Genomic DNA, 17,434 nt, shown 5'->3' on the forward strand with positions numbered 1-17,434 from the left:
ATACTATCCTAGCTTTATTCCTTAGATATCAATCTATAAATTGTTAACTCATTCAAATGAAAATGTCCCCTTTTCCCCTACCTTTATTCCTTCTGCATTCTGCATCAGTCAGTGTGTTCAAGAGTACCCTATACAAACAAGGAAAGCTACCCAACTCCTTCTATGAAGCTAGTATCACCCTAATCCCAAAACCAGGCAGAGATGCCACAAGAAAAGAAAACTGTTGGCCTATTTCCCTAATGAACATAGACGCAAAGATCCTCAACAAAATACTCGCAAACCAAATCCAACAACACATCAAAAGCATTATCCACCTTGACCAACTGGGATTTATCCCAGGAACACAAGGGTGGTTCAACATATGAAAATCTGTCAATGTAATACATCATATAAACAAGCTTAAACATAAAAATCACATGATCATTTCGATAGATGCAGAAAAGGCCTTTGACAAGATACAACATCACACTCGCAAACCAAATCCAACAACACATCAAAAGCATTATCCGAGTTGTTGCGCGGGTTTTCCCAGGACGATCGGTGGAGTAGTGCTTCGATGGGTTGCAGTAGCAGCCGCTCCCCACGGAGGGAACGTAGGCGGTCCCGGTCCACATCCCGGGAGAGAGAACACAGGCGTCGGGAGAGGTCCAGGTCTAGGGAGAGAGAGCGTAGAAGGAGCCGCTCTAGATCACCCCACCGGAGGCGCTCCAGATCTCAAAGACGACATAGATCCACATCTCCTTCTCCTTCTTGACTAAAAGAAAGAAGAGATGAGGAAAAGAAAGAAACAAAGGAAGTGAAGGGCAAAGAGCATCAGATCACTGAGGAAGACTTAGAGGGTAAAACAGAGGAAGAAATAGAAATGATGAAGTTAATGGGATTTGCCTCTTTTGACTCCACAAAAGGGAAGAAAGTAGATGGCTCTGTAAATGCCTATGCCATAAACGTGTCACAGAAGAGGAAATATAGACAGTACATGAATTGAAAGGGTGGATTCAACAGACCTTTGGATTTTATTGCGTGAGAAGTGAAATGTTTAAAAAATGGTTTTCCTTCATCTGGATCAGAGAACACATTTTACATTTTGTATTTAATATGCATCAAAAGCAGGATCTCAGTTCTTTCTTCTTATAAAGTAAGAAAACTGTATTTATGCCATGCACTTACCTTTCTCTGTAGAAGGTAGGCAAAGTACCACAGTTTTATAAATCAGTGTCACTGACTCAATGCTGTTTGTCCTCATTCCTGTGGAAGCTGTGGTGCATTCTTTGATACTTGGTAAGAGATTATTTTTTAAACATGTGAAAGTAATTTGAATGTCTTTCACCAATAAAAAACATTTATACACACAAAAAAAAAAAAAAAGCATTATCCACCTTGACCAAGTGGGATTTATCCCAGGAACACAAGGGTGGTTCAACATATGAAAATCTGTCAATGTAATACACCACATAAACAAGCTTAAACATAAAAATCACATGATCATTTCGATAGATGCAGAAAAGGCCTTTGACAAGATACAACATCACTTCATGATCAAAACATTGGAGAGAATCAGCATGGCTGGTTCACATCTTACCATAATAAAGGCAATATACAAAGCTCCAAAGGCCCAAATAATACTTAATGGAGAGAGACTGGAGGAATTCCCATTGAGATCAGGAACAAGACATGGTTGTCCTCTCTCACCTCTGCTTTTCAATATAGTTCTGGCTGTCCTAGCCCAAGCAATAAGGCAGGAGAAGGAAATAAAAGGGATAAAATTTGGAAAGGAAGAAGTTAAGTTAGCTCTATTCGCTGATGACATGATTGTATATGTAAGAGACCTGAGAGACTGCATCCCAAAACTCCTGAAGGTGATTAACTCCTATAGCAAAGTAGCAGGATACAAAATCAATGCACAAAAATCGGTAGCATTTCTGTATGCAAATGACAAAGACACAGATAAAGAAATAAAGGACATAGTCCCATTTTTCAATAGCAACAAAAAAAATAAAATACCTTGGAATAACGTTAACCAAGGAAGTAAAAGATCTATACAACGAAAATATAAAAACTCTCAAAAAAGAAATTGAGGAGGACTTGAAAAGATGGAAAGACCTCCCATGCTCCTGGATAGGCAGAATTAACATTGTGAAGATGACAATCCTACCAAAGGCAATATATAGATTTAATGCAATTCCAATTAAAATCCCTACAGTGTTCTTCACAGAGATAGGAAAAATGATTTCAAATTTCATATGGAAAGGCAGAAGGCCTCGCATATCCAAACATATCCTCAGCAAAAGAAATACCTCTGGAGGCATCACCATACCAGATATAAAGTTATACTACAAAGCCATAGTAATAAAAACAGCATGGTACTGGCATAAAAACAGGAGTATAGACCAATGGAATAGACTTGAGGACCCGGATTTTGGGCCAAGCAACTACAGCTACTTGATATTCGACAAAGGCCCAAACAATATAGACTGGAAAAAAGATAGCATCTTCAACAAATGGTGCTGGACAAACTGGATAACCCCATGCAGGAAACTAAAACTTAATCCACACATTTCACCATGCACAACACTCAAATCCAAATGGATCAAAGACCTCAACATAAGACCAGAAACTCGAAACTACTGGAAGAAAATTCAGGAAGTACTTTCCATGATATAGGAATGGAAAAAGACTTCCTGAATAAAACCCCAGTGGCTCAAGTTCTTAAACAGTCACTCAGCCATTGGGATCATATGAAGCTGAAGAGTTTCTTTACAGACAAGCATATAATAAGCAAAGCCAATAGAATACCCACAGAATGGGAGAAAATATTTGCAGGTTATCCAACTGATAGAGGCCTTATCTCTAGAATTTACAAAGAACTCAAAAGTCTAAACAATAAGAAGACCAATAACCCACTCACAAAATGGGGCACAGAGTTAAACAGGCAATTCACAGAGGAAGAGATACAAATGGCAAACACACACCTAAGAAAATGTTCATCATCCCTAATCATCAGAGAAATGCAAATTAAAACAACTATGAGATTCCACCTTACCCCAATAAGGATAGGCAACATCAAAAGGTCAAATGAAAATAAATGCTGGCAAGGATGTGGAGAAGCAGGGACACTCATTCACTGTTGGTGGGAATGCAGGATGGTACAACCACTTTGGAAAGCAATATGGAGACTCCTGAAAAAGCTGACTATAGAAATACCAACAGACCCAGTTATACCATTACTGGGCATCTACCCTAAAACCCTCAAACCAAAAGCCAGAGAGATTTGCTCAACCATGTTTGTAGTAGCTCAATTCGTAATAGCTAAAAGCTGGTATCAACCCAGATGTCCATCATTAGAAGAATGGATAACAAAGATGTGGTATATCTACACAATGGAATTCTATACAACAGTAAGAAAAAAATGACATAAAGAAATTTGAGGAAAAATGGTTGAACCTGGAACAGATCATTCTCAGCGAATTTACCCAATCACAGAAAAAAAATCGACACATAGTCTCACTCATCTCCAACACCTAACCTGAATCTGCCCAAGATGCCTTACATACCCAGCAAGCACCTCATGGACTAGACAATAAGATGGATGGGAGGGCGTGGAGGGAATCAAAGGGTTGAAAACAGTAATGCGGACACAAACGGCAATGGTACCATAAAATTCTACTTCCTTAAAGACAGACCAAATGGCTGAACCTTCAGTAGACCCTTACAGGAAACACCTGAACAACAAGACACTGGAGAGGGTTGGATCAAAACTGACCTAAATCTCCTACATCTTCCCTCCCTCCCTCTCCCTCTCTCCCCTCTATCTCTCTCCTCTCTAACTCTTGTATATTAGTTACCTTTTTCCTCAATTTCTTAGTGGACACTGACCTGTAAACTCCACTTCCAGCTTGGGCCTACCATCCACAATGAGCTTTTGATCAGAGAAACCTACAAGGTTTCCCAAAACAATGATAGACTTCTGTCAGAGTACTTGATGACCCACCAAAGGCCAGTGATAAGACCCTATTGCTGAAGACTCCATACACAGCTGACGCATAAAATGGAAAGACATAGCTGGAAGCCAGGAGAGAGTCAGTCCCCAGACAGTTAGCGTGTCTAGTGCCAGAAGGCGCTACATAGGCGACTGGGGGAAATGACCAAGATCTGTCCAAGCAACACATTGTTTAACCTAATTAGCAACAAATAACCGGATGTGATGCCCACACAAGTGCAATAGTGGTACACAGCCATGGTGAGGAATCAATTGCTCTTGATTTGGCTAACTGATCCACTCAGTGGTACTAGACCCATAGCTGGAGCTGGGAAACAAGTCAGAACCATACCCAAACACAAGCCCACTCTACAATATCGAGCTACCATCAATCACGGTGTATAAGAGGGCCTACACCTATCAAACTGTCTATCAAAAAAGTAAGTGTTATCTCAATTTTCCGGGTGCTACCTTACTCTCCGTTGGAGAATCTGCTTCTCTTTTCCAGATAGATGCAGATCCTAAGAAGAGAGCTGCCCCAACATACCTCAAAAGGGGCCCAACTGAAACTAAGGACAACTGGCGAAATTAGCAAGGGTGATGTTTTCCTGTGAACCGGATACCAGCACAAAGGGGAAGGAGATCATTGCAGAGAAAAATCAACTCCTACCAAATCAGAGAGCCAAAGCCTCAGAGGCCCCCAACACCTCAGCACTGAAGCAGACCAAAAATGAACCCAACATGGCTCAGGGAAATCTTGCGGAAGAGGGGGTGGAAAGAATGTCAGAGTTACATGTTGGGTCATGATTTGCAGAGACATTTATCATACTAATAACTGGGGGCTAACTCCACAATGCACGACACATTTTCATTAACAAGGAGGGTCTAATGGGAGGGGGTAGATCACAGATGAGCCTAAATAATGGTACCAAACTGCCTGTATTCACAGAAATGAAAACTAATAAGTTAAATTTAAAAAAAAAAGTACCCTATACAGGGTTCCTTTCAGTGAGAAAGTTTCAAAACCAAGTAGGCATTCTTACTGGCAAAAGAACTGATCAACAAAGTCTGCCCTTTATAAGAGACTGAAAATCACATGTTGTTGGTTTTTATGGTGACCCTTCACTGTTCATCTATTTTGCAAGTTCTCTTTCTTTCTTACCCATAGACAAAGCTGAGCAATGTGGCTTGTCTTGATCACTGAAACACAAACCGACTGGGTATGTTTTCCTTTTAGGAGGAAGTGCAGGATGATGGTGAACACATGATTTGTCTGACCACAGGACAAGTCATATGTTCCCCATCTCTGCTAGAGAAGAGTGCAGGAATAAATCGACCAGCGCTGCAGAGGTTTATAACCATGATGATGTACTGTTCTCATGTTATATGATGTGCATGGGACAGCTGAAGCTCAAAGTCTATGTATGCTGTCTCCATCTCAGAATGCAGACTGGAGAGATGGCTTAGGAGTTAAGTGCTTGCCTGTTAAGCCTAAGGACCCAGGTTCAAGGCTCAATTCCCCAGGACCCATGTTAGCCAGATGCACTAGGGGGCGCACACATCTGGAGTTTGTTTGCAGTGGATGGAGGCCCTGGCATGCCCATTCTCTCTCTTTCTCTCTGTCTCTTTCTCTCTCTCTCTCTGTCACTCTCAAATAAATAAATTAAATAAACAATTTTTTTTTAAAAAAAAGAATGCAGACTTAAAAAAGAGCCCCTATAGCTGGGTTGATGGCACACTGCTTTAATCCCAGCACTCATGAGGCAGAGGTAGGAGGATCATCATGAGTTTGAGGCCACCCTGAGGCTACACAGTGAATTCCAGGTCAGTCTGAGCTAGAGTGAAACCCTACCTAGAAAAAATAAAATAAAATAAAAGAGCCCCTATGATGACATGATGCTAAGGGAAAAAGAGCCAGAGTGGAAACATATGCTGTTCATTTAAGTCTCTATGTTAGTAAAAATATGTATGGTCTCATCACATTCTATTGGTTTTCACCAATAAATAAATGGCCAGTCTCAAATTGGTTGGGCAGGGACACATGTTAGCCCATAGGAGACACTGCAAGTCCCATGGGAAACAATGACAATACATGGCCTTTGGCCAGACGAAGGGCAACTATTTGGAAATGATAATTTAATTTACCACATTTGTTTCTTCATCATAACATAGTCTATTTTCTTAATGGAATTTATTTTAAATACCATAGATAGGAAGCAACTATCAGTCAATAATTAAAAACTATTTGTTAATTAGTGTCAGTGTCCAACAAAGGTAGATGCTGAAGCACTATGAGGGCCTAACAATAAGCATGGACACATTTATATCAAACTATTTCAATCTTATTTCCAATAGCTCAGGAAATGACAATGAATCAGGAGATGTGTCAACTAGTTTTAAATATGAAAAATTAAATATATATTTTGAAATGTGGAAATATTCCAGTTTTTAGCATGGCATTATCCATACACATGTGCACCTGTATCAACATGTAGTTACTGAAAACTAAAAATGTAATCACTTCAAAATGTACATAGATGCATTAGCCTACTGAAAAATTTTTAATTAATTTATTTATTAGAGTGAGATAAAGAGAAAAAGAAAGCATGAGAATGAGACTGGGCATGCCAGGGCCTCCATCCACTACAAATGAACTCCAGATGCATGTGCCACCACTACATCTGGCTTACATGGGTTCCAGGGAATTGAACCTGGGTCCTTAGGCTTCACAGGCAAGCACCTTAACCTCTAAGCCCTGCTGACCAAATACTTTAAGCAACATTTCCTAACTTATTACATACACACTGCTGGGCCAGATCTGGAACCTGATGCATCTCGCTTCCATGGCAGCAGAAGCAGGACCATCTTTAAAGGCACTTTCATCCTTATACTTCTAATTTGTTAATCCATAAAGAACCATAGTCTTATTTGATCAAATTTTAAGGATTTCTGGGGGAAAGGACTGTACAGATGGCCTCCTCTTACCTGTAAAATAAGTAACTTAAAATTATGCTGTGTTTCATAGATGTTTGCTGTGGTTGATATAAGGTCCATGCAGTGGAAGACTCCCATGGTTAACTCATCTCAATTCCCTTTGAAGGAAACTCAGAAGAAATCCTTAAAGATTTTGCCTTCATCCTGGGTCTTCTATATACTTTTAAATGCATAAGCCAATGAAACATGATGTTCTTACCAAGTGGTTGATTTATTTTAGGTCCAGTCTCAGAGTTTCTTATATGCAACTGTTTTAAAATGTACATCAGTTTTGTTCTCAGTTCCATACCTAACAGCCATATACACAAACATGTCAGTTTTATGATGATGAGAATGCCCATTATAAGTGTAGACATGTGAATGTTCTCCTCACTGTTTAGCTCTGCCAGAATGCCTTTAGTCACATGTGAGCCATATGCATTTCAGAAACTAGAAAACTCAGCCTTGGTGGATAACCAAAAGCGTTCATATTGGGTAAGAGATCTGTTCAGTGTAAAGGAATCCATAACTGGAATTGTAAATCAGATCAGAATCCTATGGAGACAAAGATTATGCTCTTCAGTGTCAATTTCTCAATAGTCTTTGGATGAAAGAGGGGTTACATACATCAAATTCTCCCTGAATTAATAATGCTTACCTCATTTGAACTATGCTGACTTCACTCTTCACTGGAGAATCTATTCTTTTTCTGAAGATAGCGAGACTTGAAGAGATAAACTACCCCTCACACATCAGCCAAGCCACAGCTGAAACCACAAAGGAATTGGGGAAATGAGTAAGAGTGCTGCTTCCATAATGAGGCTGATAATCATCACCAGGGTGAAAGATAGAGATATTCAACATGTAACAGTAGAGATCCAGAGGCTCCTAAGAGCTCACCACTGAAGTAGACTTAAAACTCACCCACCAGGGCTCAGAGAATTATGTGGAAGGGGGGTGGAAAGATTTTAAAAGCCACAGGTTGAGACCATGCCCAGAGGCATTTACTCCTCTCCCAAAATACCTCTGTTGCTCCCACAATGCGTAACCCACAACCCCATAGGGAATACCTGCAACCCCACTGAGGAGGGTCCCCTATGGAATGGGGACAGGGACTAGGGAAGAGGGTACCAACACATGATGTGTCCATACGAAATATGTTGTTAATAATAACAAGAATGAAAACAGGGTGAAGAGATGGCTTAGTGGCTAAGGCACATGCCTGTGAAGCCCAAGAACCCAGGTTCCTTTCTTCAGGTCCCACATAAGCCAGATGCACATGGTGTCGTATGGGTCTGAAGTTCATTTGCAATGGCTAGAGGCCCTAAAGCGCCCATTCTCACTCTCTCCCTTCCTCTCTGTCACTAATAAATAAATAAATATAAATAAATCTTTTAAAAAGTATTAAACAAATGAAAACAATTATAATACTTATTAATAGAAAAGGGAAAGTAACATTATAGTGGAGAAACTGGTGATCAATTAATCAATATTAAGATGGCCACTAATAAATATATATTTATGTACATGAGAAAGAAGCAAATTTAGAAATGTGTAGTTGACTTACAGAATGTAGATAAAAAATATTATTGTATGATTATTATTAGTAATTTTTATACCGTTATTGACATAATCTATACACCAAAAAATTCACCATTGTTTTTTTGAGACAGGATCTCACTATGTAGCAAAGGCTGGCTTCAAATTCAAAATCCTCCTGCTTCAGTCTCTGAAGTGCTGGGATTACAGGAGTGAGCTATCCATGCAGTTAAAACTCGCCACTTTAAAGTGTACAGTTCAGTGATTTTTATTGTGGCTCTGGATTTGTGCAACCCTCTTAACTGTAGAGCACATGCCTCATTCTGGTAGCACCCACTCTCCATTGCTCTCCTAGATGTCAGAAATAGTGCTTTTGTTTTGATGGATCTGTTTAGTCAGGACATTTTATAGAACTAGAATCACACAGTATGTGATCTTTGGTGTCAAGTTTCTGTCACTTGGCACAGTGCATCAAGGTTTCTTCGTGCTGCAATATTCATCCTCCATTCATTTACCTTATTACAGAATAATTTCTCAATGCATAAGCTCTTACTTATCCACTTACCAGAGTCAGGCATTTGAATGGCTTAAAGTTTTGAGCTGTGATGAATACTACTGCTATCAGTATTTAGGTACATGTTTTGTGTTGCTTTATATATTTAAGTTCTCTTAAGTTTATACCTAGGAATTGAATTATAGGATCATATGGTTACTTTAATATTTTTCAAAAAGTGGAAAACTGTTTTCTAGTATCTGATGACTTTGATGTCCCACATCAGTGCCAAATGTATTTATTGTCTTTATTAAATTCTCACCATCTTAACTTACACAAGAGTTCTATCATTGTGGTTTTGATTTGCAATCCTCTAGCGGCTAGTGATACTGATACAGATTAGGAGCAAGGTAACTTGTTTTTCTGAGAGGTAGTTAGGTAGGGACTGGCCCACACAAACATGGGTACCGCCTTGCCTGCTCTAGCAGGACTGAACTCCATCTAATTCAGTTTCATCCAAGATGGCTACAAGGAACAACTCTAGCGTCATCTTTCTGCTTCTTCCTCAAATTTTACTGGGATTAGCGTCTGTGAACTGTTCCTTCCTAAATAAGACCCTTGAGCCCATCAACCAATGGGATTCTCTCTTACACATCTGAGTCTGATGATGAAGCTCATTCTAATTTAGTGTCTGGTTCATATAAGTGGGCCTTAAGCATGTATATAAGCTTGTCTCTTAGGGGTCTTCTTGATCTCCTGTTCCCCTTTGGGAAGGGGGAGTATTTCTTTTGGTTTGAGATTTCCTACTTAATCCTAACTCTCCTTAAAATAAAATATATAATTTACCCTCCTCTTGGGTCTACATTCTCAATTCCTTGCTGATGTGGACAAGAACCTGAAATTTGAGAGAAGGTGGCTGACAGAGAGCAAACTCACATCAATATTGATATCTTTTTGTAGACTTATTGGTCACTTGTATATTCTCTTCTACATATTCTGTACACATTTGAATTAGATTGTATTGGAGTTAGAAAAGTTCTTGATTTATTTTGTATACCAGATTTTTATTTGCTTTACATTTTTGGTTTGCATGTGTTTTTTTCTCATTTCATGAATTGTCTTTTCATTTTTCTTAATTGTATCCTATGAAGCAAAAAGAAACACAGCAGTAACGAAAGGGAACCTAATGTATTTTTTTGTTTATTGTGTTACTTAGGTTTACTCATTGTGTTACTTTGCCAAGAAATTACTGTCTACACTAAGGTCACAAAGATGCACTTCTATGTTGTTCTAAGGACTTTTCAGTTTTACCTCCTACATGTAAGTATGTGATCCACTTTTTTTTTTTTAATTTTTTTTTTTATTTATTTGAGAGCGACAGACACAGAGAGAAAGACACATAGAGGGAGAGAATGGGTGCGCCAGGGCTTCCAGCCTCTGCAAACGAACTCCAGATGCGTGCGCCCCCTTGTGCATCTGGCTAACGTGGGACCTGGGGAACCGAGCCTCGAACCGGGGTCCTTAGACTTCACAGGCAAGCGCTTAACCGCTAAGCCATCTCTCCAGCCCGGTCCACTTTTAATCACATTTTATGTACTATGAGTGTATTCAGTGTCATTCTTTGAAATACAGACACTAAAAACACTACTCTTTCACCTACTTAATTGGCTTGATAACTTTTCAAAAGTTAATTGAGGTCTGGTGTGGTGGCCCAGTTCTTTAATCCCAGCATTTAGGAGGCAGAGGTAGAAGGATCCTGTGTGAATTAGAGGCCAGTCTGGTACTACAGACTGAGTTCCAGGTCTGCCTGGGCTAGAGTGTGACCCTATGTGAAAACAAATAAACAAAAATGTTCATTGAGGAGACTTCTGGGTAAGATGGAGGATTCAAAACAGCCTCAGTGCAGACAATCAAAACAAAAACTAAAAGACACTGTCTCAAAGAAACTGAACAAAAGCACAAAGACATAATATCAGAAAGATGAATGTCATTTCAGGGCAAACCCTCAGCTCTGAGCTGTCAGCTACCGAGAAAATTTTCCGGAGACCCTAGTACCCAGTGCCACAAGAACTGCAAGCAAGAAGTTGAAAGGATGCCTGGAGAGTGCAGGTAAGTGCCACATGAGGGGTTTGGAAATCTCTAACTAAGACACTACCTAGCTACCTGCTGGACCCTTCCCAGTGCTCTCTGGCTGACAGCCAGGGCACCTGTGAAAGTGCTGAAGCCCCAGCCAGGCTGCCGCTGGTCCCTGGCCTCCACCCTTCAGCCACTGCTCTACTTGCCCAGCTCTTGTTATACACCAACTAGTACTCTGTCACATAGGACCATCTAATTAAAAGCTCCTTTAAATAGCAACTCCATGGTTCCCTCCTGACCACAGAAAACCAATTCCGAGAAATGTGAGTGAAGACTTTCTGAAGACTCACTCCAGAGGTGTCCACAAGGAACAATTGTAGTTGTAGTAAACCTGGGCTAAGAGGAGAGAAGGTCACTTTCCCAATCCACATTCTGCACACCACCTCAGGACCCTCCCTCACAGAGCAACATCTCCCCTTTTCCTATTCAACTCATTCCCTGGTCTACCATTATCCTCTTTTTGATTTTCAAACCACTCCTTGACAGTCCACTACCATCTCGTTAGAGTCTTGGCTGTTTCCTGACAAATGACTGGCTGCAGCCACCATACCATCAGCATTTTCAACAGAGTATCCTCATGATGTGGAGGCCCAGGGTGTCAGGTGAAGAAGGTACTGTCCAGTCAAAACCAGATCCAGAGTTAGCTCTTACTTGGGGCCTAAAGGGATCTGGGGTTGGAAACCCTGAGCTGGTATGCTAGTGAAAAACAAGTAACTTCCCCTTTGTATTTGCAGGGGAGCTCACTCCCTCTAGCTAAACAGGTCCTGCAGAAGGAGTAAGTCCCATACCTCCTGGGAGCCTAGGGTTCAGGGCAGCTCAGGGCAGAGAACTTCCAATAAATTTATTCCAGATTTTTTTAATCACCTGAACCTACTTACAGACTTAATCTGGCTGATCTGTGGTGCTACTGTTGTAAACTGTTATTCTAGGTGAGTACCAGGGACTCACCATGTCCCCTATAATATTTTTTTCTTCTTGTTTTTGATAGTGCTAATGGACTTGCTTATTGTTTTTCTAATTTTTCTTTCTTTCCTCTTTCTCACTTTCTTTTTAGGTGTACTCTTTTGGCTTTTGAAGCTGTTTCTGTTTATTTTTATTTTTATTAATGTTGTTGTCCTACTCAGCAGGTATATGGAAACTTCTCATAAATCAACCACATACTAAACCACAAAACAAACCTTAACAAGTGCAAAAATGTTGAGACACTTTCTTTTATCCTATCTGACAACAGAAAAATAAAGGTATAAATAGTCAGCAAGAAAGTATATTTCAGGTTTCACAAGGGAAGATCAAGACAGACTTTCTTGGATCTAAGATCTTATTTTAATGGAAGAGAGAGATATGAAGAGAGAGTGGGAGAGAGAGATGGGAGAGAGAATAAAAAGAGAGAGGAGAGAGAGAGAAGGAAGAAAGACAAACATGGTGCTGTTATGCCCAGTTCTCAGCACCCCCAGTGACCACCAAGGAGAACAAACACGTATACAAGGGCAAGGAGCGTTACTTTGGGCTTAAGCTTGGTCTCTTGACTTCACCAATGCAGTGGATCCATACAAAAGCCCCAAGTAGTGGGAGAGTAGGGCTTTTATAGGGATTTGAACATAGAAGAAGGGGATGGGTATGTGATTGGTTGATTTAACCAGTAACTGCACTTGCACTCTTGTGATTGGCTTAGGATTTTGGCAGGCAAAGTTGGCAGGCTGGGGCTAGGGGAATTGAACTTATCTATGACTACAGGAATGTATGGTGTAATCAGTTTCCAGTAACTGTTAAACCCGCCCTTACCAGAAAATAAAAACTTAGACCTTGCCAGGAAACAGAAACTTAGGCCTACTGAGGACTCTGAAGCCTGTCATGGTGTCCAGATGGTTCCTGAGTCCTTCAGTGCATGCACCAGAGAGATAGTGAAAAGAGAGTGGGGAAAAAAAAAAGAAGGGATGTATGCACCTGTAGCAGGAGAGCCAAAAAGAGAATAAGGGTAGACCCCGGAGTGAGTTGAATAGAAAAATGGGAGATGTTGCTCTGTAAGGGAGGGTCCTTGGGTGGTGTGCAGAATGTGGCTTGGGAAAGTGACCTTCCCTCCTCTTAGCCCAGAAGTATACTAGAAAGCAGTCCCAGAGTTTTGGGGTCCACATGGCCAGGTAGTAGGGGGAAGTGAGAGGGAATTGGGCAGACAGATCTTAGACTGAAACATAAAGAATACAGAAATTAGCCAGGCATGGTGGCACACACCTTTAATCCCAGTGCTCAGGAGGTAGAGGTAAGAGGATAGCAATGAGTTCAAGGCCACCCTGAGACTACATAGTGAATTCCAGGTCATCCTGAGCTGGAGTAAAACCCTACCTCAAAACAAAACAAAAACAAAGAAAAAAAGAACATAGAAGCTAGACAAATTAATCAAAATTGGACAATGCAGTTTTGAATGATCAATGGGTTATTGAAGAAATCAAGAAATAAATTCAATAGTTTTTAGATACAAAAAAGGCATATAACCTACCAGGTCTTCTAAGATGTAGCAAAGACATTCTTAACAGGAAAGTTTATAGCAATAAACCCCCATATCAAAAAATTAAAGAGATCTCAAGCGAACTATATAATTATCTACCACAAGGCTTTAGTAAAACAATAGAAACCAATCTTAAACCCAGTGGATGACAAGAAATTATAAATATTAGGACAGAATTTAGTGAAATAGACTCTAAAAGAGCAAGACACAGAATTAATCAAATGAAGAGTTTGTTATTTGAGAAAGTAAATACCCCCCCAACCTAATTAACAAAAGGAAGGAGAGAAAAGATACAAATTAACATAATCAGAGACAACAAACGGGTTGTTACAATAGACCCCAAAGAAATACAAAACATCATTATAGAATATTTGACAATTTATACTGCAAAAAGCTAGAAAACTGAGAGGAAATGGACAAATTTGTAAACACATATAATCTCCAAAAGTTAAATCTCAAAGATAGCAATAACTTATCAGAGTTATTAAAGGAAATGAGAATGAAGCTGTAATTAAGTCTCCCCAACAAAGACAAGACCAGAACCAGACAAATTCATAGCCAAAGTCTATCAAAGTTATTTTTTACTTCAGTGACATATTTGTATTCCCTTTCTTTTTCAATAAAAGTTAATATGTATCTCTATTTATTTGCATCATGTTTTATGAAACACTGGACCTACAAAGGTCAGCACTTTCTTTCTTCCTTCCTTCATTTCTTTCTCTTTTTCTTCCTTTCTTTTTCTTTCTTAGAATTAGCAATCAAATATTGTTCTTTTTAAATTTATTTTTAACAAACTGTATTCTTTATTTCCCTTCCCCTGTTCCTGTTTCCTTGGGTCCTTCTCTGTGAGGTTATAGAATTTACTGTGGGGTCATGAAGGCCTCAGTCAGTCCCAATGGGACAGCATGGGGACGGTGCCTCACAGAGCATGTCTGCTCTGTGGCTCTTACAATCTTTCTTCCCCTTCTTTCTAAATGTTCCCTGAGCCATGGATGGCCCATTGGCAGTCTGATTTAGTGTTGAGTTCATTGTAGGCTCTAGATTTCTGTTTTGATAGATTGTGCATAATCACTGTGTCTGCCACCATTACCCTGGAGCTGGTTGTCAGGTTAGCAGTAAGAGCAGTGTTCATAGTACCACTTCTAGTGCAAGTTCTCCTGGGCCCTGGCAAATGTGGAACAGGTGGCAAGTCTTGTGGTGGGCAGTCATTTATCTTCTTGTTTTATCGATGGGTTTCATTCTCTCCTCTGTTTTCTTTACCATCTGTAAAATAAAGCATATTATCCAATCAAGAGTGAGAACAACTTGAGTTATAGGGGGTATGCAAATTATTTGAGAGATTTTAGAAGTGAAAGGTCACTCTTCTTTTCCAGAGAGCAGTGGGGCTTCTCTCTGAAGTATGAGTTTCCTGACCATGGGAATCTGACTTGGTTCCCAGTACCAGGTATGAGTTCTCTCCTACTGAGCAGGCCTCATGTCCAATCAGAGAACAGTTATTTACCTGAAGAGGCTGTGTGCCACTATTGCACAAAGTGTACTTCTTGTGCAGCTTGTTGATTTCATACTCTGCAGGGTCCCCTGCTTATTCATGCTGCTCCCATAGTGCTTTCCAGCAGTATGGGGTCTAGCCCAGAAGGAGCCACTTTCTCCTTCAGTTCCAGCATGGTAATTCAATATCCTGTTACCACAGCCTTTGTTTTCTTTAGCAATTAGCATTACTTTTAGCTCTAGAAGATAATCAAGTGTTTTGGCAATGATCTGCATTGTTTGGGGGACTTCATGGGTCTCCTTGACTCTGGTAGTTTGAATGGACATGCCCAAATAGATTCAGGAGTTTTATTCAAGCTTATAACTCGATGTCACTATGGACAGATCCAAGGACCCACCCCTAAAGTGGATGATCTGGAGTTCCAGGCTAAAGATATGCAGAATGCTTGAGCTCTGCTTGGGTTACCTGGAATGTACTTGCTTATGTATCCCCACCCCCCAAGGATTCACTCCGTCCAGGCTAACCTGGAATTCACTATGTAGTCTCAGGGTGACCCTTGAACTCTTGGCTATCCTCCTACCTCTGCCTCCTGAGTGCTGGGATTAAAGGAGTGTGCCACAACACCCGGCTTTGTGTGTGTGTGTGTGTGTGTGTGTGTGTGTGTGTTGTTGATGATGTTTTCCATCTTTGGTAATTCTGATGGGCTTACTTTTGCATCCCATGAGCTGTTTTTTCCCTAACAGCTTTTCATATTCTCTCCCTGTTTACTGTATTTAGTGGGTTTTTCTTTTCTTTTCTTTGTAAAAGCTCTTGCTTTTCATTTTTTTATATTAGTTATGGACATATTTAGTATGTAAATGGCAAATGTTGGTACCATCTTTTCCCTCTCCCCTGCTCCTTTTCAAAAGGGACCTTCCTTTGATTGTTATGTGATGTGGGGGTCTCTTCCCTCATCCTGTCTATTTTTCGTCCTGTGCATCTCCTAAATCTGGATTGGTTTCTCTTTTGTAAGGTTTTTGTAAGGAAAAAAAAATTTCTTCAGTAATCTTCTTGAAGACATTCTCTGTGCCTTCTGCCTTTATTTCTTCCCCTTCCTGTATGACTATGATATGAATAATTTAAGGTGTTCCAAAGTTCTTTCATGTTCTGTGTGCCCACATTTTTAAATTGGCAAAGTTTGTGGAGTCCCAGTTTAATTCTGCTGTCTTCTCTCAGGTTCCAAAAATCTCCTCCTCATGTTGTCTATTCTGTTGGTGAGGCTTTCTTGGGAGCCTTTTAAGAGGGTTATTGCATTTCTGTATTCTGTTATGTTTTCTTCAGAATTTCCAACTCTGGAAAGAATTCCACTTTCTTTTCTTATTTTTTTGTGGAACAAATTTAGTTTGATTTGTGAAAATATTAGGAACTTTGAAAACAGTCTGAATAGTTGACTATACCAAAAACAAAATACAAGTAAATATAACATTTGAAATTATATTCATCTTTAGAAAAACATTTTAAAATATCATGTTAAACTCTTTTCTCTATAAGGCAAAACAAGTTCACTAACCCACAACACTGAAATTTTTTGCTTTTATTTTAACTATCATACCTTATTAAAAAAAGGAAGAAGAAAAGAAATTGATTTGGCCTTTTTATTGCCTCTTGGAGTTCACATTTGAATTTGGACATGTCTTCATTGAGTTTGTTCCACTGGCCCATGAACTTGTTTAGTATGTGGACTCTCCTCAAATTCTTTTAGCCTCCTGTTGATCTCTTTTTGATTGTCTTTGATTTGATTAAGCCATCTATAGTGTTGTGTACTTATTTTATTTGGTTTCTTTCAGCCATTTATTGAGATGTCCTTGTTGAGTGTCTTCCATTTTCTCCATCCATCTTTTGAGTTCATTGAGACAAACTTTGATTTGTATTTTGAATTCTTTTAGCCAATTTTCTTCCATTTCTTTCAGCCATTCTTGGAGTTACTGTTTGATTACTCTTTGACTTGTTTTTCCCATTCAACAAGCCATTTGTTCATGGTTTAATTAAGTTTGTTTAAAATGTTTGTTGAGATTTCATTCTGGGATTCTATGTCTAGGGTTTCCTCTAAGCTTTCATTAGAGGATTCCACTGTGGTAGTAGGTAACCTTGATGAGTATACCTTTGCTGGGAGTTGTTTGTTTGATTGATTTGCATTGGGGTTTTCCCATCTTGAATGCAGTTGTCTCACTGAGGATATAGCAATAGCATGTCTAATATAGTCTGTTTGGGATTGACTGGTATAAGTCTCCAAGTTGGGTGTTGGGCTGAAGACTGTCCACTGGATTGGGATGGGTTCACTTGAGC

General features: G+C 39.7%; 1 pseudogene; it reads left to right on the forward strand.

Moving 5' to 3' along the window:
* Window positions 1-532: 532 nt before the first annotated feature.
* LOC123460176 lies at window positions 533-1,352 on the forward strand (annotated as a pseudogene).
* Window positions 1,353-17,434: the final 16,082 nt, after the last annotated feature.

This window comes from Jaculus jaculus, chromosome 4 (assembly GCF_020740685.1).
Source record: "Jaculus jaculus isolate mJacJac1 chromosome 4, mJacJac1.mat.Y.cur, whole genome shotgun sequence".
NCBI classification, from domain to species: domain Eukaryota; kingdom Metazoa; phylum Chordata; class Mammalia; order Rodentia; family Dipodidae; genus Jaculus; species Jaculus jaculus.